General features: G+C 38.1%; 1 long non-coding RNA gene across 2 annotated transcripts in view; it reads left to right on the forward strand.

Moving 5' to 3' along the window:
* Nucleotides 1-4154: 4154 nt before the first annotated feature.
* Nucleotides 4155-5402, forward strand: part of LOC111725031 — a 4710-nt gene continuing 3462 nt past the window's right edge. The window contains exons 1-2 of one of the 2 annotated variants that reach the window (XR_002773194.1): nt 4155-4721; nt 4843-4910. This is a non-coding gene — a long non-coding RNA (uncharacterized LOC111725031). Of the gene's footprint in view, nt 4722-4842; nt 4911-5402 lie in introns of those variants that run through there. The other variant, XR_002773195.1, reaches the window with a different exon arrangement.

Here is a 5402-nt window from a genome sequence, read left to right on the forward strand (position 1 = left end):
TGCAACAACAAAAAAATAGCTGGGCATTGTGGTGGGCACCTGTAGTCCCAGCTACTCAGGAGACTGAGGCAAGAGAATCGCTTAAGCCCAGGAATTAGAGGTTACCAATTCCTCCAATTGGGCAATAAAGTGAGACTCTGTCTCTACAAAAAAATAATAAGAAGAAGAAAATAAATAAATAAATACTTTAATCAAACTGGTTAACATAGCCTTCATGGCATTTTCTTCGTTACTGTGTTAAGACTTCTTAATAAAAGCTGTCCTCACTGAGGTGAGGTGATTTCTCATTGTGGTTTCAGTTTGCATTTCCCTGAGGATTAATAAAATTGAACATTTTTGCATGTATTTATTGACCATTTGCCTGTCTTCTACTGAAAAACTTCTGTTTGGCTCAGTGCCGGTAGCATACTGGTTACAGTGCCAGCCACATACACCAAAGCTGGCAGGTTTGTACCCGGCCTGGGCCAGCTAAACAATAATGACAACTGTAACAAAAAATAGCCGGCCATTGTGGCAGGTGCCTGTAGTCCCAGCTACTTGGGAGGCTGAGGCAAGAGAATCACTTAAGCCCAAGAGTTTGAGGTTGCTGTGAGCTGTGATGCCGCAGCACTCTACTGAGGGTGACAGCTTCAGACTCTGTCTCAAAAAAAAAGAAAGAAAGAAAGAAAAGAAAAGAAAAACTTCTGTTCATGACTTTTGCTCACTTTTTAATTGAGTTGTTTGCTTTTTTCTTGCTGATTTGCTTGAGGTCTTTGTAAATTCTGGATGATAACCCTTTGTCTTATGCATAGCTTCTGATTATTTTCTGCCATTCTGTAGATTGTCTATTTGCTCTATTGATGATTTACTTAGCTGTGCAGAAGTAAATCTCATTTATTTATTTTTGTTGTTGCTATAGTTGCCTTTAGGGGTCTAAGTCATAATTTCTTTCTTTTCTTTTCTTTTCTTTTTTTTTTTGCCTAGGCTGATATCCAGAAGTATTTTTTTACATTTTCTTCTAGAAGTTCTGAAGACTTCATGACTTACAGGCAAGTCTTTTACTCATCTTGATTGATTTTTGTGAGCAGTGAAAGCTGGGGGTCTTGTTTCATTTTTCTATATGTAGCTACCAATTTTCCCAGCACAGTTATTGAATAGGGCTTCTTTTCTGTGGCATGTATTGTTTGCTTTGTCAAAGATCAGTTGGCTGTAGGTAGATGGTTTTACATCTGGGTTCTATATTCTATTCCATTGGTCTATGTCTATTTTTATACCAATACCATGCTATTTTGGTTCTTATACCCTTATAGTGTAGTTTGAAGTCTGGTATTCTGAACAGGTATTCTAATGCCTATAGATAGACATGATGGCTATGTTAGCCAGTTGGATGAGAGTTTTCCAAACTGCATATGGAAGCAACACACTGTATCCTATGATAGAATTAATGTACACAATTATGATCTAATAAAAATTTTTAAAAAAACAACAAAAAAACAAACAAAAACTACTGAATATATGTTCTTCTTAGCTGCACGTGGGACATTCTCTAAGATTGACCATATCTCAGGCTACAAAACATAAATGGAGAAATAAATTTAAAAAAATCAAAATCATACCATCACCAGAATAAAATCAGAAATCAATCACAAGAGAAATACTCAAACCTACACAAAGTCATAAAAATTAAACAACCTGCTGCTGAACAATTACTGGATCAAGAATGGGACTAAGATGGAACTCATAAGACTCTTTGAACTGAATGACAAAAAGCTATTTATTCCTGCTCACTCTCAGAGACAAAAAGGCACAGGTATACAGGCTTTTTCACCTGGGGCCCCATCTTCAACTTTCATAAACACAAAAACTCCAGGATGGAGGTGTGGTCAGCCCCCAGTCACAGAGCACAGCATAGGTGAACAGCTGTTCTTACTGCTCCCTTCCCAACTCAGTGGATGTAATGCTTAAGGCTACTACTGAAAGGCTGGGTCCTGAGCAGACCTAGCAGCAGGGCAAACAAGACGGTGTTGGCTGTAGAAACCTAAGATTGGCAGCCACAAGATCTCTGCTGCACCTGTTCTCTACTGCAAGGTCTCGTCACAGACTCTAAGCAGCTCCCGGATCAGCATAGAGCATTGCAGTAGAAGAGTGAGCCCCCTTACAGCTCAACTTGCCTGCTACTTTTATTCCTCTCCTAAAAAGTCGTGCTCCTTCATGCTGTTTCCATTCTGCTCTCTTCCCAGGAGTGTGAATTATATTGAATTAATATAATTCTAAGGGGTCAGAAGATTTTTAACCTGTGTTTTGTTGCTTGTGAGTGACAATTGGTCATGCCCTGTTTGATTGATTTAGTAGAAGCTGTAACGGGCTTTACAGTTGTTCTCCCCATCAGTTGTTGATACTTGTAGGAAACAGCTAAGCTCCTTTACTTAATGTCAAATGATTGTAGATGTTAATCACATCTATACAATAATAACTTCACAACAACACCTAGATTAGTGTTTAATTAAATAACTAGTGTCTGTAGCCAAAGAAAATTGATCCATAAAATTAACTATCACTTTCCTTGCTAAAATAAAAGCAGAATAAAACTAAATAGGGCATATTGATAAATTCTAAAATAGGATACTTACTTCCTCCCTGTTGGAAAAAGCGGTATACTTTCCTAACAACAGTGATCAATATTTTTATTTTATTTATTTATTTATTTTAGGTTTTTTTTTTTTTTTTTTTTGAGACAGAGTCTCATTGTGTTGTTCTGGGTACAGTGCTGAGTCACAGCTCACAGAAACCTCAAACTCTTGGACTTAAGCATTTCTCTTGCCTCAGGCTCCCAAGTAACTGGGACTACAGGCACCTGCCACATGCCCAGCTATTTTTTGGTTGTAGTTGTCATTGTTGTTTGGCAGGCCCAGGCTGGATTCGAACTTGCCAGCTCCAGTGTATGTGGCTGGCACCCTAGCCGCTGAGCTACCAGTGCCGAGCCTGATCAATATATTTAGATGCAATTTAGAAATTCAATTAACATGTTGTTAATGGTAAAAATATCACTAGTATCAACAAATTGTTAATGTAGTTGAGTGTAGATAATAGGAGGCACAATCACATTTCTGGTGATCTAATTATATGCATAATGCCACATGTGGGGAGATCATGAATGAGTGGGTTACTATTCAGATTAGATTGAAGAATGTTAGCTTTGGAAGAGGTCTCAGCAATCAGTAGTCCAGAAGGATCTATAGAAAATAGTTTCTGAGGATATTAGTTAAGTGTTAAGAAGAAGAAACCAAATTTTAATATGCCCATTATAAATAAAACATTAATCATAACCAAGTCAGTTCTCTTAATGCTAGGCGATTAATTCTTTTTCGTTAAATTAAGAGTCTACTTCCATGAAATTAGTCACTTCAGGAGGAGAGAATTGGGGGGGTGTTCTAACCCAGTTTTCACCAAGTCTGACAGGTGTCTGATCTCTTTGTAATAATGATGTCAGCTTTGTCTGGCAAGTCTAAAACTATGAGTCTATTTTCCTATAGGGTCGAGTAGTTTATAATTCTTTGCTAAAGATACTTAGAAATTTTTTTCAGAATTTCTGATCTGTAGTTAATAGCAAATGCCTTTAGGCACGTGTAACAGAAAAGCAGAAACCTATTGATGATAAACAGAACAGCTCTGGTTATTATTTTATATTAGACAGAATTATTACGATGAAGAAAAATGGACTCTTCTATTAATATACATGATTTAGTCATATCTCTACCTTTACCTTGAAGCAACAGACTGTGTGTCTATCTTTTTGAAAATATTTGCTAGATGACAAAGCATGGCCTGCTAATTTGTTCTCCCGTAGGGGTCAGAAGATTGGTGACCTTTGTTTTTCGATCTTTATGTGTGGCAACTACTTTAATAAACTTGTTTTTGCCATGAGGTGAACCTTTGTGTGGCACAGAAGATTTTTGTGGTTATTCCCTGCCATTTCAATGTAATTCACTCAATTTGGTACATATAAAATGCTCTAGGTTGCAATACATAGGAAAGAAGTGAACCAACAAAAATATCACTGACAATCTCCCCTTCTGCCTTCTTTTCCGTATTAGTTAGGATCTTCTAGAGAAACAGAAATAGTATGGTATATGTGTGTATATGTAAAATAGTTGGCTATTTGAAATTACACATGAACTTTAAGGACAGCCTGTATACATATGGAGAGAGAGATTTATTTTAAGGAGTTGGCTCACAAGATTATGGGGGCTGGTAAGTCCAAATTTTGCAGTACAGGCCAGCAGGCTGGAGACCCAAGGAAAAGTTGGTATTGAGGTCCCAAGATCAAATGCAGTCAGTGTAGAGGCAAAATTCCTTTTATTTTCTTTTAGTTTGGAGGACTTTAGTTTGTTTCTCTCAAGGTCTTCAACTTAGTGGATGAGGCCAAACCACCTTACAGAGGGTGATTTGCTGTACTCAAAGTACACTGATTTATAATTCCATCTAAAAAATATCTTCCCATCTTCCCAGCAACATCTAGTCCAGTGTCTGACCAGACATCTGAGCACCATAGACTAGCCAAGCTGACACATGAATTAACCTTTACTTTCTCTTACTCCAGGGGACCATCCTGGAAAGTCCTGGGATACAGCCACTGCAGTGTGGAGATTTTTCTAAGCTGCCTAAGCAGGGCCTTAATGGTTCATCAGTCTGTAGGGCAACTCTAAACTCTAAGGTGTGCCTGTATGAATTGGATGGAACAGGTAGGTGAGTGGGAAAGACCAATTATTTTCTAGGCACCTGTTCTAGGCCCTAGGCCTATCATAGGGTAAAAAAAAAAAAAAAAACAACAGATGAGGTCTCACAAAACTTGCTTTCCAACAGGTAGAGTTTTTTTTAATCTACATTCAAAAACAAAACCAGCTATGTGCCATGGAAGAAGAAACTAATCAGGAAAGAAGGTGGCATTTCATCCAGGCCTTGAAGAACCCATCTGAAGTACAAAGTGGAGACTTAGTAAATGCTGTTGAATTACTTTCTAAGAAGCAACAGCAAAAAACATCTCTTTTTGCAATTGATTCTTAGGAATTATTATTCATTATAACTTTCCCTTTTATTCTGAGTCAGCTGCCTCCTTATCTTCTTGACTTCTTTATGAATTCTACAAGTATTTTGCCTTTTAAAGGACCATCAGCAGAATTTCTCATGTAAAATGCTTGTTGCAGAGACTCCTTGCCAGGATCATTACTCTGTGCTCCAGATCACTTGCAACTCAGAAAATGCCCGGTTAAAAAAAATGCATACTGGAAACTTGACCTTAAAAACCACCCCCCCCCTTTTTTTTTTTAGACGGAGCCTCAAGCTATCCCCCTGGGTAGAGTGCCATGGCATCACAGCTCACAGCAACCTCCAACTCCTGGGTTCAAGCGAGTCTCCTGCCTCAG

This window comes from Otolemur garnettii, unplaced genomic scaffold (assembly GCF_000181295.1).
Source record: "Otolemur garnettii isolate 467f Iridium unplaced genomic scaffold, OtoGar3 scaffold00030, whole genome shotgun sequence".
NCBI classification, from domain to species: domain Eukaryota; kingdom Metazoa; phylum Chordata; class Mammalia; order Primates; family Galagidae; genus Otolemur; species Otolemur garnettii.